Source organism: Triticum aestivum, chromosome 1B, assembly GCF_018294505.1.
Source record: "Triticum aestivum cultivar Chinese Spring chromosome 1B, IWGSC CS RefSeq v2.1, whole genome shotgun sequence".
NCBI classification, from domain to species: Eukaryota; Viridiplantae; Streptophyta; class Magnoliopsida; order Poales; family Poaceae; genus Triticum; species Triticum aestivum.
Window position 1 is genome coordinate 140896334 of NC_057795.1, and position 23471 is coordinate 140919804.

The following is a 23471-nucleotide window of genomic DNA, read 5'->3' on the forward strand; positions in this document are numbered from 1 at the left end:
GGAGTCCGGGGATCGTCATCGAGCTGAACGTGTGCTCGAACTCGGAGGTGCCGTAGTTTCGGTGCTTGATCGGTTGGATCGTGAAGACGTACGACTACTTCCTCTACGTCGTGTCATCGCTTCCGCAGTCGGTCTACGTTGGGTACGTAGACAATACTCTCCCCTCGTTGCTATGCATCACATGATCTTGCGTGTGCGTAGGAAATTTTTTGAAATTACTGCGAAACCCAACAGGATCTGCCCCTCTGGCTCGCTGCACCGTTGGATCTTCACTTTTAGTTAAATCGTTTTTCACCTTCGAGTCATTTTTCTTGCCCAATGACGAGTGGGCTCGTCTCAAGCTTGCATTGGCTGTCTCAGTAGCGGGTAATCTTCGGGCGGGTGAACCTTTCCTCGCGCGCCGTGCGTCCCGTGGCTGGGGCGAGGAGCCCATTGGACATAACCGCACCAAACCCTAGCCCCCCGTCCACAGCCACCCGCTCCTTCACACAGCCGCCGCACCATTCCTCCCTTCCGCCCCCTCCTCCTTCCCGGATCCCCACCACGGGACCGACCTGCAGGCAAAGGGCAACAGCGGCGGCGCTCAGTTAGATCTGTAGGAGAGAGAAGATGAGAGGGAGAGAGAGGAGGGAGAAAGAGAGCAAGAGGAGAGGAGGCACGGCGTCGGATGGGAGAGTGGCCAACCCGGCTCGCGTCGGCTGGGGCCGCACCCCTCCCTGAAGGGCGGCGATGATGGAGGGATCCACGGCGCCATCCAGGCTCCCGACCGACGGACTCGCTGGGTCGCCGCCCATCCCGTGCGGCGGGGACATCCACGGCGGCGCGGGCTGGGGACCGAGCGGCGGGGCCCGTGGTGCGTTCGGTCGAGGGATTGGTCGGGCCGGCGCGGGCTCTTAGCCGCCGTCGATGGATTTCTCGCAGCCTGGCTACCTGTTGCTTTGGATCCGGTATGGTCCCCATCTCTCTCTCTCTCTCTCTCTCTCTCTCTCTCTCTCTCTCTCTCTCTCTCTCTCTCTCCGAGACTCACCCACGCACCTTTGTTGCTTGCTGCGGTTGACCTGCTGATGTTGCTACTGTGCTGGCCAGAGAGTGAGTCAAGTGACATACATACACAAGAAATATTTAGTTATGAGGATTGAAGAAATTAATGATCATTCAGTCATTGAGGATTTGAGAAGAGACATCAATGTTCCAGTAGAGGTGTTATTGAAGTTGTGGCTGTCAATAGTCCTTTTATTGATGCTAAGTATATGGTAAGGAAATAATGCTATATGATTTGCATATTTTTTGCTATGAGAACTTCTGCAACTGAAACTCAAAGTTTAGGTGTTGAACTCATAGTTTTGCAGTAGTTAGTTTTGTACTACTTTGTATCAAAATTGCATCAGACCATGCTGCACTGTATTTTGAGCATAGAAAAATTACTTAACACCTTTAATTTACAGAGCCTCACGTGTTTCAAGTATGAATAAGAACTACGAACTCTTTTTGTGCGATTTAAATACATTTCCAGAGTTTTTATTTGTTAGTACATGTTGTCTAAAGTAACATTTGCCCAGAGAGAGAAGCATGCCCCTCTCTCGTTATTATTATTATTATTAGAAGGTATTAAATTCAAAATAAACAATTTCATTTACTTGAAGCACTTGAAAAGTTTGGTCGGTTGACTCCAGGTATGAGCAGCTCCCGAGCTTGATGGCTGGATGTGTGCACACATGTAATGGGGTATCATGGTCATGTTGCTTGGTGTGCAGAGGCAACCTCATTTTTGGACCAAAAAGAGGGGCGATGACGATGATGACTGGCTGAAACAATCATGTCTTGAGCAATCAAGATAGCCTTGGCTTGTGGGACTAAACAGAGCTGAAAAAGTCGGTGTCACCATTGGAGTTTCCCTTAGAGCCTACCCTTACCTCTGTTGTAGCCTGCTTAATTTTATTGCCGATGTTGGATGATATGTGCCTTGGACGGTCGTTCTGATGAGTGATACTCTCGGACCAGGTCTATTTCAACACACACGAACCCATTGACCTCCCATGTTCCTGGGGAGCGTTGCATGTCGGAAAATTTAGGGGTTGTGTCACACAAAGTTCTGCATTGACACTTAGAAAGTAAGTGAAAAGCGATATGCCGTTTTTTGAGGCTATCTACAATCCCGTTAAAAGGCAACTGCTAAACACTAAAGGGCAATGGAACTCAATTTGTCGGTATTCGCAGTTTGATAAATTATATTAGTAGTATTTCTTGGATTTATATAAGAAAAACAAAAATAGTTACCTTTGTGTGAATTACAGTGCTAATGATAAATTCTTTGTATCAGACATGAATGGACATATTCAAGATTTCCTTTCACCTAGGCTTGGTTAGTTGGCCACTTCAATTCCCACTTTCTGTCATGTAATCTTGATGTCGATATTTCGACATTACATACAGAATATGATGCATTATGTAGAAGTTACTAATGGTCAAAAAAATTCTGGATATGACACTTGCTTACTCCTATTCACATTATGTAGAAGTTGCATAAGGCAGAACAAGAATAAGAACATTTGTCAGTTTTTTCATGTGCTGGTTCAGCAGCGGGCAATGCTCACGACAGAGTTGGGCGTACATCATATATATACATATGTTGTCGTGTCTTAATAAATGGAGATGAGATATCTATCCGACTGTCATCCTTCCCAGACTTGGGTTTGTCATCTCTGTCGGCGTCCACCTGCGCTTCCTTCATTGGTTGTCATTTCTTTGTACACTGCTGTAATTTAGAGATCATAATATATTTTCCATGGATACAATTGAATACGACACCCAATTTGCTATATAATTGTTCAGCTCTCTCTCATAGCGATTCATACAAAATATCATGCATAATGGTCCCAGCTTAAGTAGAAAATAACCATTGGATTGTTCAAACTTTGCTCGTGTTTCGCAGGGCACCATAACTCTAATCCGACATGAGCAGTCCAACCACGACAGTGAGCAGTGGAACCGCAAGATAGAGATAGATACAAGTAGAATATAACTGGTCATATTTCTAAAATGATCACACTACTTATGGTGCCGGAAGAGAAGGCATCAGTGATAGTGGGCTAGGTGATGAGGGCATCAATACAAAGAGATTAATTCACAACTTTGTTCTTGATAGGTTGTACAAATATACAAGGTACTACTGTTTCCTTTTATGTTTAAATAGCTTTGTGAGTACAACTATATGAAAATTCTGCGATTCATGGTGCGGAAGCGGGCATCTTTGTTTCCCTGACCAAAAATTCTTAGTTTCATGCCTCCACGGTATAATTTAGAGGCACAGTCCAATGAGAGATTCCTACTTAGCTAGCTAATATATAACGTTTGATGGTACTGTCTTGTGTTGTAAATACAAGATATGCTACATGAGCATTACTTTTATTTTGAATTTAATTTTGTGTTTGAGCCTCTTTTACATATTAAGTGTAATATCACAGACTTTCTTCTTTCAGGGTTAACTGGCCATGCAAAAACTGTTGTGAGGCATTAAATGGTACTATATGTTTTTGGCCTGCTTTTGTTCACTTTTGTCCTTTCCAAAGTGTAATAAGAAAAGAAAGTCAAAATAGGCTCAACCATGACTACTCTGCTCTTGTGATCACCAATTTCTGCTCCATTGCGCACAAGAAAGTAGTGACTATTTATTTGCTTAAACAATATGTCCAACCACCAATTTCTGCCTGTCCTGCTAATACTCCTTTATGGATGTATCGCACAAATTTCAGTTATTAGATATGAAATGTAGGTTCTCTACACAGAGCTGGGTCCAATGGTCAATGCAGCTCTATGTTGTGCTATCTTGCTATTGGGCTCTTTTTTCGTTACTTAAAATGGACATATATCTCTGATGTTAAATTCGTGCTTCATTGCTTATATCCAAAATAACCATGTTAGTACACTGAAGCCAATTTCTACATTGTTAGTGAAGTTGGCTAAATAGTTTTTGCGCCACTAAGATATATATGTGCACTGCATTCTAACCCTGCAAATTGTTGTGCTATTAGTTTAATCCAAAATATAATTATGTTTGTGTCTCGACATATGCTTGTGATGCGTCGTGCTACCAGAGGCCAACATTATCCAGTATCATAGCGACGCTAAAAATGCCTATTGGTTACTCCGCATATTCTCATCTGATTTCTCATATATAGATATTAATTTCCTTTCATGGGAGGCCTTCATTACATTTCAGCGGCAGTTGCGGATGTGGTCGGCGGTTGAGGGAGGGTCTCCGACTAGAGCAGCAGGAGCAAGGAGCTCAAGGAGGTTCAGGTTTGCCTCTACATCCTCTCTCTTTCCTCCACTTTGTTCTTGCATTTAGAGGATACAACTTGTGATCATGTTATATTCTGCTTTTGTCAGTTTGCTGGTCCATATTAATTTCCTCGAGCTTATTTTCACATCTCGTCATATTTACACCTCTCCGCCGACTGCCACCTATCATGGAGGGAGATGGCTTGGCCAGGCCGTCAAGACCCATCGGCAACTTCCAGCAGGCGTCGTCCCGTACTTCTGCATGTAAACTGAATTGATTTACCAATAAAAATCTGGACAACTCATTCCAGTCGATAATAACCATTGTGGCATTACCATGATATGTCATGTATCTGCTCTGAGTTGCACTATGTTGCAAAAAGTACAATAAGAGATAGAATGTATGCACTATGGCTAGCAGTAACTTTTTTTTGACTTGTACAACATTTGATCTATCTATTTCTGCAGGATATTCCTCTTGTTGCAACCTTTTCCCATAGAATCAAAAGGAATTAGATTGAAGAAATTGCAGGAGGTACTACTTCGTGTTCCATTAGTCTTACTTTTGGAGGCTTGTCTATATATAGTATTAGTGTCGGTGTGTCAATAGTAGTATTAGTTTTGGAGGCTTGTCTATATTAGTCTTATTTTTTGGATTACGTTTCTTTCCACCTGCATCCTCTCTTCATAATGGATTACGTTTCTTTGTTATTGCCATGTGTTACTTTTTCTTATGACTGTGACCGTCAGTGCCCTTAACAGTGGTTGTTCTTGCTTTATGGCTGCCTTCTCAGTGCACTTTTATTAGTTCTAATACATTAATATAATATGCTCGATTGACCATATTAATTATATATTTCACTTCACCGGGGCTGTTGGTCGAAGTGTTGGTTAAAATATTTTGGTGGCAGTGTATAAAACTAATTGTTGTACAGCATTGTTAAGTGCACTTTTGAGCTTTGAGTAGACAACTATGGTCATAATTACCTTAAAGGATCGTTAGTATATATTATTGTCGGATTTCCATGTTCAGTTATTCACACTATATTATTGCTTGATTCTGATAGCTTGCTATTATTAGAGCAGGAAGGGTATTCCTGGTGTGACATTCAAAAGCAGTCAAAACGGTGAGGTTTAGAACGGAGGAGCTCCGTGGAATTATGGATAAAAAATTATCCATAACATGTCTGTCATTTCTCATGTCGACCAAGGTATGTGACCGAGCAGTGACAGTTGTCTCTAATTATCAATTTTATATAGAGTCTTCTTGATTGATGATTTTGTAGCCTTCTCTTAGTTGTACCATATTAATTCTTAAAACTGGATCATTTAAAATTAGTTAGATTTAATGAGTTGTTCCACTGTTTCCAAATAAGTAGTTTAAGCCCTTATTGTGTTCTGGAGCTTATTCTTTCTGCCTTTTTATGATTGATATATGCTCTCACAAGCTTAAATGTAACTATTGACATATAATCTCATGGCTCAAAGTCATAGTTGAATGTATTAAAATTTATAAGATTTGGAGTTTGCACTATAATTTCATCCAGCGGTATTCCCAATAACTGAATGTTAAGAGCACTGACGATCCCAGGCTGTACATTCATGTACTGGGAAATGCTTTTATCTTGCACGCCAGTTTTACATTTATTTTTCAATAACAAGATGACCATGAACAGGGTATCAAGGTATTTGCCTTGGCATTACTAATGTCGTGTTCAGATTACTAAAAGAAGGATTGATAGCGGCATACCTTAACTCGACTGATGCTTTAACTACTGCCTCTCTAAGCCTTGATTAGCCATGGAGATACTCAAGTTCCAAAGCCCCAAGTGAGGCTATCCTTCTAAGATCCGTTCATCCCAATTCATTAATTTGTTTGAAATATATATATATGTATATTCCAATATTGCTCAATCTCCAGCTGGCCTCTAGGTTATCAGATGAAATCCGGTTAAATTTTAGGGAGGTTGAGTAGGAGTGTTTGGAACTAAAGGCTTTGTTGTTGTTTGAGTAGGATTATCTCCCTTTTCTGTATAAATTTTGTTGCTATGAATAGTTGCATTGTTACGTCAATGAAAAGTTCCTGGGCGTACTATGTGTTCCTCTAGACTTGGTTGAAAGTATTCCTTCTGTTATCCAGTTTCTCACTACGCATGTTACCTTTGTTGCTGAATTTTGCCTATAGTTTATATATAGTAGACTCACATGATTACCTGATGACTCATTCATGCAAGAACTATTGTTAATTTTTTCCTTTTCTGCAATGATGGTCGTAGTCCTTTGATTCTACCAGCCGCAAAGGAGTGAATGTAGAAAATATGTCCATTGTCGTTGAATTGGTGGGATTGTCACCAAGTTAGTGCCGCAGATTTCTATTTTAGAGCAAGAAGCCAAATCATGTAGTTTCATTGTAAATCTTGAAAAACTTGTTTATTGTCACTTCTATATCTGTTACAAGCTTTTTTTTTCATGATGTGGTACTTGTCAATCTTGGTTTGCCCTTCCATTTCAAGTCTGCCCTTAAATTCCAGCAGACCAAAAAGTCCTTGTTTCTTCAATTGGTTTCTCGTTTCATGTTTGCACTTCTATTACAGTACAATATTTCATAAACATGGCATTGGTCATTATTTGTCCAGTTCCCTTCAAAAAAAGAAGAGATGGCTATAGAGAGTTGATCCTTCTACATAACAGAGCAGAGGAGTGGGAACTATAAACATGCCTCACTGAAGAGATGAAAAATGTTGTGCAAGGCATTGGTTGTTAAGCTCCTTTAAAAATGAAGGAATTATAGTGCATCTGACCTATAAAGGGGTTGTGAGGGACAAAACGCTATGGATTCAGAGTAGTGGGAGGGCACAGTTTACCAACGACGCAAGGACAAAGCGTGACCTTGATTCCAAAGTTCCAGCTCACATAGCAGAATTGTATAGAGAGGATGCCTGCATTTTGAAAACTCTGTTACATAGTTTGAGGCTATGTTTCTTTCAATTTTCATTATTAAAAGGATCCTTATTATTGCCAAATTGTCAATTATTTTCAAATAGCTCTTGGTTTGAAATGGGACCATGTGCCATCTAGCGCAATGGGTACTGTTATTATACATTCTATTATTGACAACAAGCCTTCATTGTTTTTTATTGAGGACCCTTGGGTTAAATTTGTTACCCCATGGATTTCCTTTTCAACGCCCACATTAATTTAGCTGGTCCCTGTCATATGTCCTTGCAAAATGAAACTATTTTCATCGACAACATGTCTTTAGCGGGTCTCTGCGCCATTTGGCGCAATGGGTCAACTAGTGCTTCGTAAATTATAGATACGTTGGAGACGTATCACGACACTCGCCTCGTCGTCCTCACAATGACTCGGTTTCCCGCGGAGAATCAATGCCAAGGCTGCCGCCGGTCAGCCTTCCATTGATTCCTCATGGGCGGCGCGGCGACGCCCTCCCTCCCGCCACGTGTACACACGGCTCTGGGAGACTATAAAATCAACGCCTCCCCTCCCCTCTGGCCACACCCTGCCGTGCTCTGCCTCTCTCTCCCCGTGCACAACCACTACCGATGATCCTCCCCTCTCTCCCCAAGCCCAGCCACGACGATGGGCGAGCGATTCCCCAGCGACGCGGCGGCGGAAAACAACTTCGACTGCCGCTCGCTGCACGAGTGGGAGGCGTATTTGCTCTTCGAGGCCAACATCCCGGCACCTCCTGACATGCGCGCAGGGCCGGGTGGGTGGAGGCTCAGCGCCAGTGGCGTCCCCATTACCCCGCTGCCAGACGTCAACGCGCGCGCGGACTACTTCACCGATGAGGTCGACCGTATGCGGGCGTCGCTGACGGAGGAGCAGCACGCCCTCCCGCAGTATGCCGCCGACAACCACGAGGCGTGGGCGGCGTACTTCTAACACCGGCAGGCACAACGGCTGGCCTCCACCAATGGGGCGCCGGTGGGGGGCACCAAGAACAGCGAGGGGTGCCGCTTGTGGTGGGGCGCCCCCGGCCGCATGCTCCACGAGGTTCTCCAGCACCTCGAGGGCGGCAACGACCCACCGCTGACATACCCTGCCGCGGCCGCCGCCCCTGTCCCCCGCCGGAGCACCGAGTAATGGATGCCCAGGAGGTTCGGCTCCTCCTCGTCTTCCTCCTCCCGCTCCTCTTCCCACTCCTCCGGATCGCCGGTGGTGTTTTCAGCGTCAACGGCCAAGCCCGCAACGGAGACGCCGCTCGACCGGTGCACCCGCAGCGCCGGCATCATCATCAACGAGGGCGGCGGGCGCGCCTCCTCCTCGGCTCCTCCCCGCTACATCAAGCCGAAGAGGCTCGCCGCCGTGAAGACGGAGCTAGGGCTCGCCGGCGGCGTGAAGGAGGAGGAGCTCGACGATGCGGCGGCCTTAAAGTGGGCACACGAAGACTGGACGCGGATGGAGCTAGAGCGCCAGTGGTGCACCTACGAGCAGTTCGCCGCTCGGCGACGTGGCTGCGATGAGGGAGGCGTCGTTATCCTTGACGACGATAACGACAATGATGCGCCGCTGCCACCGGTCCGCCAAGGCGACGCCGGGTAGGTGTCCAGCAGGGGCGGCCGCGTCAAGGAGGAGAAGGACGACGGCGAGGATGGCAGCAACGTCGGTGACTTCGCCGCGCTCAACGCATTCTTTGGCCCGCAGTTGTAGTTGCGGCCTTTTTTTAAAAGTACTTCACTTTGCTATGTAAAAGACTATGTAGGTTACCTAAGTTAATGTCATGTTCGTCAAATTTTAGTCGAATCTTTGTCCCGTTTGTTGAACTTTAGTTAAATTTCTTTTCTTTTGTTTAAACCGCCTTCTGGGGGCGACCCCTGGGGCTGGCGGCTAGGAACCCGAAAGCCGCCACATCGATTTTTAGCGCCGGTTCGCCCCCAGGCGACGATTTTACGCGCCGACTGAGGGGCCAATGGCTACAGATGCTCTAACAGCGGTCAACTGACTAGCGAAAACACTTAGGGCTAGTTTGGTTCCAGTTTGGAACAGTAGTCGCATTGCATACCCTTCCCAACCCAGCCTGGTTGAGGAAAAACATGCCCTAATACGCCATACACAACTTGTTTGGTTGCCTGCATCCCTAGTACCTGCATTAGGTAATACCCAAGTGCACTTTGTTTAGTTGGCTGCATTGGCCCTAGCGGCACATGAACATGGCGTTTGGTTGCATATGGCATACATGTTGTGCTTACCTTGTACCCTAGTTGGTGAGCTTACCCACAATGATCACAGCTAGCACATCAACACCACAACACAGCAATGGTGACGAACTAGGCGAAGATGATGAAGTTCTTCAGCTTCAGGCCAAACTGACGATCCACCTTAGCAGCTTCCACTTTGACAACTCCAACCTTGGCACTGTCGACACTGCTGCCTCCGTGCTTTCGCACTCAGGCGGAGTAAGCTTGTTCTGCTGCCTGCCTAGTCTTGAACCCTCTATAGTTGTTGTTGCTATACGATGCCACTTATGCATTGGCTTCTTCCCATGAACTATAAACCCCTGGAACCTCACCGATGAACACGGCATACCACTTGCCCTAGCAATGCACAAGAGCAAGAGTTGAAGCAGCAAATCAATGGAGCACAAGTAGCAAGCAAAGTAGCACACAAACAATGATGGAGCAGAAGAGAAGTAAAGCATGCATGATCATACGACATAGCAAGTTCAACCTAGCACTACCTTGGTGTTAACCTGCCACCACATCCAAAAGAGGGTGTCGTCCTACCACCGCAAGTTCACCATCAGCATGAGGGGTTAGTATATACCACCTCACCAAAATATACAGACCATCAAATAGTTCCGGAGCCCTAGCTACACAAAATGTACGTCTTCATCGTCATCGTCGTCATCGTCGCCAGTGCCATCGCCGTCGGGGATCATGCACGCTGAGGGAGTCCTGGATTAGGGGGTTCCGGACAGTCGGACTATATACTTTCGTCGGACTGTTGGACCGTGAAGATACAAGAGTCAAGACTTCGTCCCGTGTCCGGATGGGACTCTCCTTGGTGTGGAAGACAAGCTTGACGATTTGGATATTAGATCTCCTTCTTTGTAACCGACTCTGTGTAAACCCTAGCCCCCTCTGGTGTCTATATAAACCAAAGGGTTTAGTCCGTAGGACAGGAACAATCATAATCATCATAGACTAGCTTCTAGGGTTTAGCCTCTACGATCTCGTGGTAGATCAACTCTTGTAATACTCATATCATCAAGAACAATCAAGCAGGAAGTAGGGTTTTACCTCCACCGAGAGGGCCCGAACCTGGGTAAAACATCGTGTCCCCTGTCTCCTGTTACCATTAGCCTTAGACGCACAGATCGGGACCCCCTACCCGAGATCCACCGGTTTTGACACCGACATTGGTGCTTTCATTGAGAGTTCCTCTGTGTCGTCGCTTCAAGGCTCGATGGCTCGTTCAATCATCAACGACAACACGGTCCTGGGTGAGACTTTTTTTCCCGGACAGATCTTCGTGTTCGGCGGCTTCGCACTGCAGGACAATTCGCTTGGCCATCTGGAGCAGATCGACAGCTACGCCCCTAGCCATCGGGTCAGGTTCGGAAACTTAAACTACATGGCCGATATTCGCGGAGACTTGATCTTCGATGGATTTGGGCCTCCGCCAGGAGCGCTGAACAGTCACGACAAGCACGGCTTAGACCTGCTGTCAGACAATACTCGGAATATCACACCTGCAATAGCTCTGGACCTAAATCTGGAGCAGATCGCTTCATCCGAGGACGGGTGGATGGACCCCTCCCAGAGGCCGCACACTCAACGGCGGTAGAGCCGAACACAGACTCCACCCCCAAGGAAGTCTGTGTCACCGGACCCCCGGACGTGCGTCCGGCTGCAGGTTCCAGACTGCACGCCCCTGAGCCCGCCGAATCCGGTTGGGCTCCGGTAATGGAGTTCACCGCCGCGGATATCTTCCAGCACTCGCCCTTTGGCGACGTGCTGAATTCATTAAAGTCTCTCTCTTTGTCGGGAGACTCTTGGCCGAACTATGTCCAGCTCGAGTGGGAAGCTGGAGACGAGGAAATTCATTGCCCACCCACCACCCACTTCATTGTCACTGTCGATGATTTGACCCACATGCTCGACTTCGACTCTGAAGACATCGACGTGTGGACGATGATGCAGGAGAAGAACAGGAACCACCGCCCACGGGGCGCTGGACGGCCACCTCCTCGTATGATATATATATGGTGGACACTCCCAAAGAAACCAATGGCGGTGAGGCAATAGAGGATAACCCCTCAAGGAAGAAATCAAAACATGGGCGTCATCGGCGCCACTCCAAGCCCCGCCACAGAAATACCGGCACAGGAGACGAAAACAATCCGGATGGTGCTGAAGATGAATACAATCCTGATCAGCCTGCCTTCGAGCAGGCCGAACAGGAAGACAGACAGATTAGCCCAGATGAACAGGTGACAAATGGATACTCGAAGGAGGACAACCACATGCCTCCCTCCAAAGACGAGATGAGCCTCGACGACGATGAATTCGGCATGCCTGAGGATCCCGTAGAGCAGGTTTGCTTCCAGCAACGGCTTATGGCCATTGCAAGAAGCCTGAAGAAGAAGAAACAGCAGCTTCAAGCTGACCAAGATCTGCTCACAGACAGATGGACTAAGGTCCTGGCAGCCGAGGAATACAGACTCGACCGCCCCACCAAAGGGTACACAAAGCACAATTTGCTACCTCAACCTGAGAAGGAGGTCCTAAAACCCACACCCAGACGCCAATACATCACGGTCCGAGGCAATACGCAGGAAACGCGAGGTAGCATCCATAAACCTTGACGCAACAAACATAAGCGTCACAAAAATAATGATGACGACCAAGACAAGGGAGTTGGTGCCGGATTCCACGGCCCCCAGTCCGATCAGTGGAAAGAGAATAGCTCAGGCCCATCCGGCCCGGGCAGCATACTCGACCAACCATGTCAAATCCATGGTACCCCTAGAATGGCGGCCAAGCATACCAATAGAGAATGTCGGATCCTCAAAACAAAACGGCCGGTCGTACGCCGGAAACAATGAAAAGAGGTCTCAAACAACAAGGAGCCCAGACCACCAAACATTGCGAGGTCAAAGGAAAATCCTCCGCAAACCAACAAGGGAACGAATGTGTACTCCTCGGGATGCCGACTCAACAATACAAGTCACCCCACAGTACAAAAATACGGACGATCATCTCCGATCACATAGACCGTACGGACAATATCAACCATGGAAATTTAATTGCACTTACCATCGACCCGATAGTTTGTGGGTTCCACCTCACACGAGCCCCTATGGGCATAAACAGCAGCCCAAACTTGCTGCGCCAGGACAAAATTTACCAGACAGGTATTGACCGCTCGAGGATCAAACCCATTAATAACATCTTCTAAAATATGCCGTTCCAGGTGCAAAGGCCAAGTTTTACAGGCCCACCACCATGGAGGTTGTCTTCGGATCACCAAACAAACACCATGCCGAAGAGTAAGTCTTCAGCATTGTCCCCTTATACAGTAACTACTATATACTACCGGGATGAACCGTGTTGGCTCGACTCAACATGGTACCATATCATGCCAAACCCATGTGACATGGTCAAAATTATGGGCAAGACCGAACTCCACCCCGAGAGTGGAAATTATGCCGCCGCCGAGATAGCGAGTTGTGCCCATGTATCGAACTTTGATTTGACAGCCAACCCACTGGACGCCAACAGAGGAGTCTGAGCTACTTTACGGCATGATAGCCTGGCTCGACCAGGCTCCGATCAGGCACCCGCAGTTCAACCACCCTATGACATGCAACTGCCTCTAAGCATTTTTCTTTACAGGCTCACTTTTTCGCAGAACAGGACTGGTGACATGGAATCAGCTCGGACGCACAAGGAGGGAACACACAAGTATCCCCAAAGGAGATAGTCCGGATACACTTCGGATCCGCACACAGCCTTCTCCCGTCCGGCCACGACAGGTTCCGCCAGCATACCTCTTTTCATAGCATAAACCATACTCGCACGCATAGATGTGACACTTCACTACAACACGTAGAACTACATGACACTTACCGGTCGTCGCTCTTTATTGATGCCTTTTTCGTCATAACGGCACCCTCACATAGTGCCATGCCCCATTATGCCAGGGGCTTCATTGTACTCATAATATGGAACAAAGTCCAGCCACCTTCTCGGTCGCTCGGCACCCCGAACTTATAGCACTATGTGCATCAGCTCCGAATCATGTCTTGGGTCATTAGTTGGGTTTGCCCGGCTCCCATGTTTTGGTACCTTACGTTCCGCTCCATCGGCTAAGGTAGCGCTGGGAGAACTACCGTGATTGTGTCCCGGTTCTTTCGGACGAGCACCTCAGTAGAGAAAGCCGAAAACTGACTGTCATGATACGGCGAGAGCTGGTCAGCTGTTCGAGAGGTTGTAAAATCTTTAAGGATTTATTCCGCACAATGCCATAACAAATGCAGAGTGCGGCGGATCGGTCTTCCGATCAGGCGCTGTTAGAGCCCCTCGTACGGTCTTCCGATCACTAGGGGCTGCGCCTACCATACTGGAATTCCTATGGCTAAGTGAGAGTGATAAAGCCCTATAGTCTGATTGCCTGGTTCACGGTGATGAACACCTCCTTCAAGGACCCAAAAATGGGATAAAGAGTGCTCAAGTATGTCCCGAACACCCCCGTACTTTCTACGTGGGGGCAGAATCCGATGACTAGCCAACTCTCAGGATTTATATATACTAAACGGCCGCATAGGAAGAAAAAACTTTCATATAACAGGCAATAAATAACAACAGTGCCAGTATCCCGCATTACACAGGGCAACATGATTGCCTTCAGGGAAATATAGTGTCTTTGGTACACTGTTCCGCCACAAGGCGGGCTCCTTTAAGGACACCATCATAATATAATTTGGGCTTGCGATGCTCCTTACCCTCCGGTGGTCCCTCAGTCATCAGCTTTTCAGCATCAAGCTTCCCCCAGTGCACCTTTGCATGGGCAAATGCCATGCGGGCACCTTCTATACAGACCGACCGCTTAATGACTTCGAGCCGAGGGCAAGCACCAACAATCCGCTTCACGAGTCTGAAGTAACTACTTGGAATTGGCTCAGTGGGCCACAGCCGGACAACTAAGTCCTTCATGGCTAGTTCGGCCGCCTGGTGCAGTTTGATCAGCAGCTTCAGCTGATCGACAAAGGGCACCAGATAATTCGGCGCCAAATACTGCGACCAGAAATGCTTCTCCGCAGACTTCTTCTCTTCAGCCTAGTAGAATTGGGCAGCATCAGATATGTTGCGTGACAGGTCCGCAAACGCTCCTGGAGAAACAAGAGTTCAATTTGTCACTTAGAGCTTCTCCTATTATTATATAAAAATTACTTTGAGTAAAAAAGCCTTACCAGCCGCAATCCTCCTTGCCTCCTGAATATCCTTCAGAGCACCTCGGGCTTCCTCCTGAGCAACATTTGCGGCTTCACGAGCTTGGGCGAGTTCGGATTCTTTCCCTGCTAGACTCTGCTCCAAGGTCTCGCTTTTCTTCACGGCCTCCTGGAGCTCTCGTTTAGCTTCAAGGACCCTAGCCTCGTGCTTCTCATGAAGAGCCTGCTCCGCGGCGGCCTTCTTGTCGGCTTCGGCCACAACCTTCTTCAGTGCCTCCATTTTGGCATTTGCTCCTGGAGCAGACAATACAAGTATTTTCATCAGGCACAACTACTCATGTGTGCTTAACTCATCAAAAGGTTTCGATATACCTTGCTTGTCCTCCAACTACTTCTTCACTCGACCAAGTTCTTCTTTGGCCCGTCCCAGACTCTGCTTTAGTCCAGACACCTCCGCAGTACGAGAGGCGGTCGTCGCTACAGACGCCTGTTTTCAAACAAAGAGATATATGTCATCAACCGAGTCTCCTGAGAAGCGGAAATTTGATCCCCTGTCCGGTTCTTTCTTTCTCTCACCGGACAGTGCATCAGGGGCTACCGGTCATACTATGACAATCTTCAAAGTTTCTAAAAACATACCTCAAAGCCTTTTATAAGGCTAAGGCAGGATTCATTCAGTCCGCTCTCAGCGGACTGAATCTTTTCAATCACCGCACCCATGAGGGCGGTCTTCATCGACGATGGACGCATTCTTTAGCGCCGTCGATAGGCCGCCCTGTAGCTTTGCTTGGACAGAGGTTGCTGGCAGAGCAGGTTGGCCTTCCTCCGTCAAGGGGGGCTGCCCGCCCGATCCTAGAGCTTTAAAGGTCTCCAGGACTGTGTCTGGCTGCAGGCCAAATCTAAGATCGCCCCCGCCATCGACGTTTATGGGAACCGTTGCTCCCGTGTATCCGGCCCCAGAGGTATGCCCTCCCTGGTCTGGGCCCTGCTGGGACGACACCTCGGTGTCACGTCCAGGCTTCGGGGAAGGGGCCTCCGAAGGCGTCTCGCTCTCCAGGGCATCGGAGCTTAGCGAATCCTCCGAGGAGGACTGTTCGGCGCGAGACCTCGCCAGGTTGCACAAAGTAGGGCGCAAGTTAAAATATTGCACCTTAGTAATCCTGGGCGCTTAGGCGTATTCGGATTTCGTGTACTCATGATTTTACCAGGGGCTGGGCCCTAGGATCCCACTCCGGGCTGCTATTGGCAGCCGTGGTGGACGCCTCTGGGAGGGAATTTTTTCCCCTCTTCGGCGATTCGGCCTCCAAGGATGAGGAGGCCGTCCTTTTCTTTCCTCCCCCATGGAGGACTCGTCTTCTTCCTCCTCCTCTTCGTTTTCTGAGGAAGGATGGGCGCTGGAATCCTCGGATTTTGTGTCCGAAGCACCACGGCAACGGAGGCCGCTCTGGGTCTCCTTGGCCTTCTTGGAGGCCTCTTTCTTCGGCGCCTTGTAAGGCGCTGGGACCAGCATCTTCGTCAGAAGAGGTCCTGCCGGTTCCTTTGGCAGCGGGGCTGGACAGTGTATCCGCCCCACCTTCTTCATCCATTCCTAGGATAATCACACAAAGCATGATAAAGCGTCTTCCTCGGGATATGCCAGCTAAACATGGATAGACAGAACATAGCGATAACTTACCGGACTTGCGGAGCGGGACAATTGATACCCGCGGTCCTTGGCGGAACCCGGCCACGGTTTACCGGACTTGAAGAGCACCTTCCAGATGTCCTTGTGTGAGGAGCCGTAGAGCTCCCGTAGGGTCTGGTGCTCGGCCGGGTCGTATTCCCACAAATTGCAGGCTCGGTGCTGGCAAGGGAGAACCAGGCGAACTAACATCACCTGGACTACATTGACGAGTTTGACATCCTTGTCTACCACACTCTGGACGCGTGTTTGGAGCACCGACAGCTCATCGGATGAGGACCAGTTCAGGCCCTTCTTGGGCCAGGACGTGAGTTGCAGGGGGCTCCGGATCTGAATTCAGGAGTAGCGGCCCACTTTTTACCGCGCGGCTCGGTGATATAGAACCACTGCTGCTGCCACTCCTTGACGGAATCATTGAAGGTGCCCGTCGGCCATGTGACCTTGGCATCTTGCTTACCATGGCGCCGCCGCACTCAGCGTGCTCGCCGTTGACCACCTTGGGCTTCACATTGAAGATTTTCAGCCATAAGCCAAAGTGGGGCATAATACGGAGAAAGGCCTCACACACGACGATAAACGTCGAGATGTTAAGGAAAGAATTAGGGGACAGATCATGAAAATCAATCCCGTAATAATACATGATGCCGCAAAAAAATGGGTGGAGGGGAAACCCAAGCCCGTGGACAAAATGAGGAAGAAACACGACCCTCTCGTGGGGCTCCAAATTGGGAATGATCTGTCCCGCCACCGGAAGATGGTGGCCGATTTTCTTGGCCAGGTACCCAGCCTCTCAAAGCTTTTTGATATCCTTCTCCCGGACGGTAGAGGCCATCCATTTGCCTCCTGCTCCGGATCCAGACATCTTTGGAGAACCTCTTTTCGGTGGAGGAGATGAGTGCTTGGGCGCTAGGGCTCAAGCGAAGGGGAATGGACGAGGGGAAGGGAAAGGCGTGGGTAAAGAAGAAGAGGCCTTATCTCTTTATAGAGGCAATAAAAACTTTTGCGCCTCCCCACTTGCCTGGTGGAACCCGCTCGTTCCCCACTCACCGCGATTGGCGGTGCGATTGGGCTACCCGTGCCCGTATTGATGAAAGCCCCGCGATAAGGGGAACACGATCTTTACTTTGACAAGACGTGCTCGGGAAACCGCCTCGCAATATGTGCGGTGGCCGGCTGTGGGAAGACGGTTCGATAATGACTCGACCATGATCCGGACATGATTTAAGTGTTCGAGACTTGCTTTGGAGTATTCGGAGATGGAACCCGTCTTGCAATGCCGAAGACAATCTACACGTCGGACTCATCGTCATTAAAGCCTGGTTCAGGGGCTACTGAGGGAGTCCTGGATTAGGGGGTGTCCGGATAGCCGGACTATATACTTTGGCCGGACTGTTGAACCGTGAAGATACAAGACTCAAGACTTCATCCCGTGTCCGGATGGGACTCTCCTTGGCGTGGAAGACAAGCTTGGCGATTCGGATATTAGATCTCCTTCTTTGTAACCGACTCTGTGTAAACCCTAGCCCCCTCCGGTGTCTATATAAACCGGAGGGTTTAGTCCGTAGGACAGGAACAATCATAATCATCATAGGCTAGCTTCTAGGGTTTAGCCTCTATGATCTCGTGGTAGATCAACTCTTGTAATACTCATATCATCAAGATCAATCAAGCAGGAAGTAGGATTTTACCTCCATCGAGAGGGCCCGGACCTGGGTAAAACATCGTGTCCCCTACCTCCTGTTACCATTAGCCTTAGACGCACAGATCGGGACCCCCTACCCGAGATCCGCCGGTTTTGACACCGACACACGCTCACAGGCAGCACTACTCTAGTAGTAGTGCTTGCCCAGCCAGCTCCTGAGCCACAACACCCTGTGAGCGTTGGCCATGGCAACGAACCCAACACCCTGGGCCTTGTTGTCAAGCAGGTGGCTGAGAGCTGCCATGAGAGCCTCTTCGTTGAATCCACCCAGGGTCATGACAGCGCCATACAGGTCAGGATGGACGTCAAGGGGCTTGCACTCCCTGATGGTTGTTGCCACCTCCTTCACCTCCTCAGTCATGCTGCAAAAGACATTGATCTCCTCCTTCATCAGGCCTCCTCTCTTCCTCTTCCTATCATGGTTGGGGTCAAATGGCTTGTCGAAGGGCTTCGCAGCGGGCTTGTCAGGGCCATCAAGGACCTCGACGTCCGGTGTCCCAGGGAAGTCTGGCATGGGAGAACCAAGAGGCTCACCCGAGCCCATGGCATGCTTCCCAGTTGCCAACCCAAAGAAGAAGATGTGCTGCATCTAGTTGTAGTTCTGGATGGGTGTGTTGACGAACTCAGCGTCCCTTGGGTGGTCCTAAGAATGAAACACATGTGTTGTTAGTTGCGATTAGGAGTAGGCAATGGTGGACAATATGAAAATGAAGAGGGTTGTGAGCTAACCACGACATGGTCGGCGTAGTGCTCTGCCTCCAGAACTATGGAGCAAGTGTTCTCATCCCATGAGGCGCCGCTAAGGTCTCTCAGCTTGGACACTTGGATCCATCGACTTCTCCACTTCCTTAGGTGGTTATACACCTGGGTGGCAGACACCTCTTGCCCATAGAACTCGAACACCTGCTCCGCAACGGTGTTCAAGTGCACCTCCTTGAAGCCCTTGTCAGTCCTAATTCCACTAGAGATGAGCTCGCACATCTTGTTCAACACGAATGTGGACATGAACGGCTGCCACTTCATGTTGTTGGACCTACCATCCTTCTTTGCCTTTGCTGCTGCTAGCTTGATTACAGCGGCAGCAGCAGCAGCAGCAGGAGTTGGCTCAACGAGCACTATTGGCACATAGAGGGAATCAGGCTCGAACACCTCTGAATCAGGTGCCATCTCGGACATAGGCTGCGAGTCCTCGACAAACGATGGAGCAAACTGGCTGTCGGACACGACAATGGCCTGACTAAGATTTTGCGTCTGCGTGGTCATGTCCTACAATCGTAGCACGCATTGACAGTGAGCATATCACACAACATACCAGATAATCCATAAAAGTAGGAGCATACATGTACATGGTTCATCACTATCATAGCAAGCGCATGCTTCATCACTATCATACTAAGCATACCAGACAATCTATGAGCAGAAACATACATCTACAACAAACAGCATGCTACAAATGGACCACCAACAGCTACAAATCACAGATCTAAGCATGATTCAACACAAGCACAAGGTTCAACTTCAAACTCTACTACTAATCTAGCCTACCACATGCTTGAACATCTAGCCCTACCACAAATTGCAACCGCAGCATAGCAACCAACCATATCAGCTCACAGATCAAACCACTAATCAACCATGCATCTAGATCAAACCCTACCTGCAGCTCAGATTTAGCTAGAAGGAACAGAGAGAAAGGAGGATTGAACTCACAGAGGCCATGGCTGCAACTTGAGGATGAGGGGGGGGGTGGTGGAAGATGAACGCCGACCGGTGAAGGAGCTCCGGCGCCGTTGACCGCCGGCCGATGAAGATGCGCCGCTTACCTGCTTGTCGGTGCTGATGCGCGTCGGCTGGAAGTGCGAACGGAGGAAGAATGGTGGCGGGAGTTGGGGCGGTGAGGGAGGGGCTAAATAGGGGGTGGAGCGGCGGGAGGTGAGCCGAAATCCTCCCGCCGATTTTTCAGCGACGCGGGCGAGCTCGCGCCATCTCCCCTGCTCGCACGAGGGAAGAAGCGCGTCCCCCTCCCATGCCTCGCCCGAGCCAGGCTCGCGAGCTACTGCCGAATCGTGCATTTCCCCTAGGCCTGGCCTGGACCTGCTTTAAGTTTCGTGCGATGCGGGCCGTACAGTGATTGTAGGAAACAAACGGGCCAAATTCTTCCCGCTCGGGCCAGGCTGGACCTAATGTGGGCAACCAAACACACCCTAATGGACGCGGCCCACCTAGCCATACGTGCGAGAGCCAGCGGCGAATTAAGCGCTGAGGAGGTCTCACAGACCTTTGCCCCCGGAAAAATGAAAAGAGCGAGACGGCGGGCGACGCCGCCGCCGCCGCATGGAGGCGGGCGAGCGACGCGGTAGCGGGGGACGAGCGACGCGGCCTCAGGGTCCCATCGAGCGCGCGAGAGGCTCTGCGAGGCGGCACTGTCGCTGTACCGTGAAGCTGATCCGCCGAGGGAGCAATCAACCATCAGTGGAGGAGGTATACGTTCCGGTTTCCCCGCAATTTAGCTACTTCGTCCCCTGACGCCCTCCCGTCACCCTCTTTACTGCGGCAGCAGCAGCAGCAATGGCTCTTGGCTAGGTTAATTGATTCTGGTTGTTCATCCTTTTTGTGGTCTATTGATTCGGGCATTTGTGTTTGTTCCGATTGCTTAGGAATAATGTAATCTGATTTTTTTAGGGGACGTAATCTGATGAGATGATAATGCAGCTTCCGAATCAATTGTAGCCTGCTTCAGTGGCCACGTTGGGGGATCGATCCCATTGTTCCATTCTCAGCAGAAGATAATTGATATCTGTTTCTGGTGAGAAATTTCTCCTGTGTGATGCAAGTTCACCCATTTCTGTACCTGGACGGCTGGGTGATTTTGTGACTCATTGCTCCAGATGATCTTTTCATGTAGGTTTTGAGGACTCAAAGGTCATCGACCCTCATTGACACATATGAACCGACCTACCGACCTGTTGCTAACTCTACTTGATCATGCATGCCCCTGTATCACAGGATTTATTCATATCTATCCACATAAGTAAATGTTATTAATTTGTGAGCAGTTCCACTTCTACGTACAGTTCCATATCAGAACACAACACACGGTTATGTCCATTCTTAAATACTTGGAACTTTTACATGCGAAAACCATATGAAATTTACCTGTCAAAACTGTCAAGGAGTGCTCGGAAAGAAAAATCTTCCATCCTGAGCTACTGGAATTTTGGTATGTTTTGGCTTGCTTCTTCTGTAGGACTTCTTTAGATGAACTATAGTCCAAATCAGCTTATAGACACATTTCAGCTATCATTATATCACTCTGTTTCTTAGGCTACCTTATTGATACTTTTCTTACCGGCCAACTTCCTATTTGTATCTCTATATTCGGGGCCGTGATGTGTTCTCTTTATTTTGCAATACTACACGAAGGTAGCATACTCGAGTTCAGATATGCTACATGGCAGAAACAGTTATTTTTCAGTTTTCTGTAGTAATTATCATGATGAAACATGCCATGTTGTTCTCTTATATTTGGCTCAAAATTAATTGTGGCCAGTCTAAGCTCATAATTATCATGTACCATGCTAGGAAGGATCCATTCCAGTTGGCATATAAACTCTAGTAAAATGCAGGAGGAATGAAATTTTGTTAGTTTTGATCACCTGCGAGGTTGTTTAATTGTAGGGTGAAACAAGTTCATGATTTTTTTCTAAACCAAGTAACATATCAGGTAGGAAGGTGAATGCTCTATTGAATATTGATAACCGGCGCTCGTACATTTCTTGAGGCGAGACCCCCTCCCGCGACCGCGTCGTCCCCGCGGGCGACCGGTCGCACCCCCAGCGCCTCCTCCCCTCCCCCTCCCCCTCCCCTCTCTCCTTGCCGCCGTCGCTGGCGTCCGGCGCCGGGCCTGGCCCGGGCGGCGCTGGCGGCGGCGGCCACTGGCCTTTCCCCTCGCGGGTCACTCCGACGCGGGGCGGTGCGGCGCTGTGGGGTGCTCCCAGGCGGCGGCGGTCCGGCGCGGCGGCGGTGCTCTCCGGCGTGGTGGCGGGGATCTTTTGGGCGGCAGCGCTGCCGTTGGCGGCGGGGCGGCGCGGCGATGCGATCTGGCGGCACCCGCTCGGCCTAGATCTGGGCCCTTCGGGCCCCATCTGGGTCTGGGCGGGCCGGCGGCGGGGAGGGTCGTCGGTGTGGCTTCCGGGAGGCAGGGGAGCGGCGATGGGCGGGTGGATGCTGGCGGCGCTGGTGCCGCCCTGCTGCAGCGTGGCCGGCGGGGCTTTACGAGCCCAAATCGGCCTGGCCGGGCCAGGGGTGGCCTGGTATGCCCTGCTGCTGCGTCCGGACGGCGACCGCGATGGTGCCGGAGACTCGGGCCTCCCGCACGACGGCGGTGGAGGTAGTTCCCTCCCGCGTGGCTCCGTTGCCGCTGCTCCCGTCGCCTCATGCGTCTCTCTCCATCCTCTTGGCCTCATGGTGGTGACCTCGGTGAGGCGGCGTGGGTGGCGTCAAGACCGCAGTGGCGCATGTTGGTGGGCGGCGAGGTGGCTGGTTGGCTCCGGCCTGGTTGGGCGGTGGGGTTTGGAGTGCGGGAGAAATCCCTTGCCGGCTCTCTTCCGGCTCCGATGCGGTGACACCTGCAGTTGCCACCATCCCTCCTTGGAGGGTGTCGGATGTATCCATCCCCCACTTCCTTTCGCGTGCCGGGGGAAACCCTAGGACACGTCCGGGCAGCAGCGTCGTCGATGTCGCATCCCTTGCTGGAGGTGCTGCTTGGTACGCGGCTGGTTGGAGCCTGGGTCTGTGGTGGGTCAATTTCGGAGGGCGCAGCGGGGCGGGTAATCCGCGCTTTGTCGAGCTGCCGTTGTTGGCATTTCTTTCTTCTTCTTTGTTCTTTCTCTTTCCTTTGGGCTTGTTGTGCTGCTCGCCCGAGCATTCCTTTGTATCGGTGTTGGTGCTTTGTAATACAAAGCGGGGGGAAACCCTTTTTCGGCAATATTGATAACCATACGGGAAAAAAATACTATGGACTGGTTTTGGGAAAATGAATCTGTCTATCTGGATTGGTAGGCTTTGACCAATATGCCATGCCTGACTTGATTGGTCTTACCCATCTCTTTAGAAGAAACATTCTTCTAAAAATTATAGAAGACCAGCTCCTCGTAAAGAACGAGGAGATTAAACATAGATGGCGGGAGTACTTCGACACGCTGTTCAATGGGGAGAATGAGGGCTATACCATTGAACTGGACGACTCCTTTGATGACATCAGTAGGCGCTTGTGCGGCGAATCTAAGAGTTTGTGGTCAAGGAGGCTTTAAAAAGCATGAAAGGAGGCAAGGAGATGGACCCTGATTGTATTCCCATTGAGGTGTGGAGAGGCCTCGGAGACATAGCGG

At 49.6% G+C, this 23471-nt stretch overlaps 2 long non-coding RNA genes across 10 annotated transcripts; both read left to right on the plus strand.

The window, feature by feature from the left end:
- Positions 1-472: 472 nt before the first annotated feature.
- LOC123112398 (uncharacterized) lies at positions 473-7416 on the plus strand. 9 transcript variants are annotated; one of them, XR_006455466.1, is made up of 5 exons: positions 473-947; positions 1087-4299; positions 4390-4545; positions 4750-4816; positions 5363-7416. It is a non-coding gene; the product is annotated as an uncharacterized lncRNA (long non-coding RNA). The 9 variants fall into 9 exon arrangements; XR_006455471.1 differs by having other exon boundaries at positions 5368-7416; XR_006455460.1 differs by lacking the exon at positions 4390-4545 and having other exon boundaries at positions 474-947; positions 5363-5492; positions 5958-7416.
- A 12916-nt stretch (positions 7417-20332) lies between these two features.
- LOC123112421 (uncharacterized) lies at positions 20333-21197 on the plus strand. The gene is made up of 3 exons (XR_006455472.1): positions 20333-20562; positions 20764-20887; positions 20987-21197. It is a non-coding gene; the product is annotated as an uncharacterized lncRNA (long non-coding RNA).
- Positions 21198-23471: the final 2274 nt, after the last annotated feature.